Genomic DNA, 2,785 nt, shown 5'->3' on the forward strand with positions numbered 1-2,785 from the left:
TAAAATGTGAAATTTTTAGTCATTTATAGAAATTTTGTAGTATTTTTTTTACAATATATGCCGTAATATTTAATCGTGTTTTTTTTATTTTTATAATACAACAACTATAACAGCCTGTAAATTTCCCACTGCTGGGCTAAGGCCTCCAGTCCCTTTGAGGTTTTGAACATATTCCACCACGCTGTTCCAGTGGGGGTTGGTGGAATACACATGTGGCAGAATTTCTATGAAATTACACATATGTTTACTTACGATGTTTTCCTTCACCGCTGAGCACTAGATGAATTTATGAACACAAATTAAGTACTTGAATATTCGGTGGTGCTTGCCTGGATTGAACCCTCAATCATCGGTTATGATGCATGCGTTCTAGCTCAGTGGTTGGTTGGTGGCCAACTAGCCATTTTTATAATATCTACGTAATACAGGGTGGGCCAGAAAGGCGTACGAATTTCAAAATCGCATTACTCTTGACCGGAACGCGGGAGCGGGGTGTGGGTAGCGGGGATAGGTAGCTTGCTTCTCGGAAATCAGTTGCCATGGAGCGTTTCACCGGTGAGCAGCGTGCGTTTTGTGTAAAAGCGTATTACAAAAATGGCGATTCGTGCACTATTGCGCGGCGTCTATTTCGCTCTAACTTTAGATTACATGATTTAAACCAATGTCCAAGTGAAAGTGTGATCAGATCGTGGGTTAGAAAGTTTGAGTCTTCGGGTTCGACGTTAAATGAAAAACCTGCGGGACGAACAAGGACAGTAAGAACGGAGGAGAATGTAAGCGAAGTCGTAGCGTCGGTCCGGCGCGATCCCCAGCAGTCGTCGCGAAAGAGATCAGCTGAGCTCGCCATATCAAGAACATCATTGAGGCGTATTTTGACAAAAGATCTTAAATTACACCCGTATAAGCTACAATTAGTCCAGGAATTAAAGCCAAATGACCACCATTTACGTCTTGCATTTGGCGAAACAATGTTAGAGCGTTTTCAAAGTTTAAACAATATTCTCTTTTCGGATGAAGCTCAGTTCCATTTGTGTGGATTTGTCAATAAACAAAATTGTCGATATTGGGCCGAAGAAAATCCCCAATTAAAACATCAAAGACCTTTGCATTCGCTTAAAGTTACAGTTTAGGCTGCCATGTCGGCTCAAGGAATCATCGGACCTCATTTCTTCGAAAATGAGCGAGGCCATACAGTAACAGTAAATTCCGATCGCTACACAGCAATGCTACGTAACATTTTCTTTCCCCAACTGCATAATTTTGAAGCTTACAACAGTAGAACCTGGTTTCAACAAGATGGGGCGACATCCCATACATCTAATGAGTCTTTGGCAGTCGTTAACGAAGTGCTTAATGGAAAACTGATATCGCGTCGAGGGGACATTCCGTGGCCTCCCCGGAGCCCAGATCTCACGCCACTGGATTTTTTTCTCTGGGGATACCTGAAGAGTCGCGTTTATGCTAATAAACCGACGACGATTGCCCAGCTCAAAGAAAACATTCGCGAGGAAATATCCGCTATCCCACGAGCGATGTGCCAGAAAGTTTTCACAAATTTGAGGAATAGATTGGAAGAGTGTAAACGTGAAGAGGGCAAACACCTAAATGATGTTATCTTTAAAAAATAAAATTCCCATTTGTTCTTTTTATAATAAATATATTTTTTATTTCCTGAGCTTGGTATTTTTTTTTATATGATGTTTTCTTATCCGCTTAACTTTATGGCCCACCCTGTATTATTGAGCTTTGTATGGATCTTGAAAGTTGAGATCAGTAATGTCCAGTAAATAACTGTGGTTAACAGTTTGCTCTATTAAGGCTCGCGCAAACTATAGCCGCGGCGGGAGTCAGGTTTTGGCAATCTAAGAAGATGGATAGTTCTAACGAACAGCACTCATTCATCCGTCTACTTGTTGCGTCTGCTAACGCACACTGAGACGGGCCGCATTGCAACGCATAACATCGCCGCAAAAATACGCCTGGCTAGTGATGCACCGATGCGTTGCGATGCGGCCCGTTGCGGCCAGCCTGAGGTGTGCGATAGCCCATACAAAATGTATGAAACTGATTCAGGAGAATTTTTGTTATACGTTGCGGCCCGCCTCGGTGTGCGCCTATCTTTATAAGACTGAAGTGTTGACTATAAGAGGCTGGTCACGTATATTGACTCTGAGCGTTAGAGCAGAAAAGACCTTTATTGCGTGTTGGCAAACGCAGCGTAGTGTGCCTCGAGTCAGGTGGTCGGATGTTTTAAAAAATATGGCAAAAAAAGCAATCCCGCGATATTCTTTCGCCGATTCTTCTCGGGTCAGAGTTGGGTTTTAATTTGAGAAGTCTAACATTGCTATGAAGATTAAATGATTTTCATTTAAGTTGGATCTAGCTGGATGCGAAGGTTTTAATCTGGAAGATTTGTGACACCTTGTGACATCGTCTTCAGTCTTCAGTAGCCGATATCGATTGGTTGATGATTATATTACTAAATATTGGGCATTAATAATTATTCCTACTGGGAAAAGCCTTAACTCCTCTATAGGAGAAAGATTTTTGGGAAAAACACTACAGTTTTTGCGAATTGATACCAACATAGATAGAGTTACTACCTGATGGTAGTAACCGTCATGTACCATACCATAGGAATTCCTGTACTAGATTTTTTACCAGTGATAGACAATTTGGGCCACGGCTTCGATATACTTGGCTACTTAGTATCAGATATCTTTTTATATATTATATACACAAATATATGTGTAATTATAAAAGATCAGTACACAAATAAACATAG

Source organism: Vanessa cardui, chromosome 10, assembly GCF_905220365.1.
Source record: "Vanessa cardui chromosome 10, ilVanCard2.1, whole genome shotgun sequence".
Taxonomy (NCBI): Eukaryota; Metazoa; Arthropoda; class Insecta; order Lepidoptera; family Nymphalidae; genus Vanessa; species Vanessa cardui.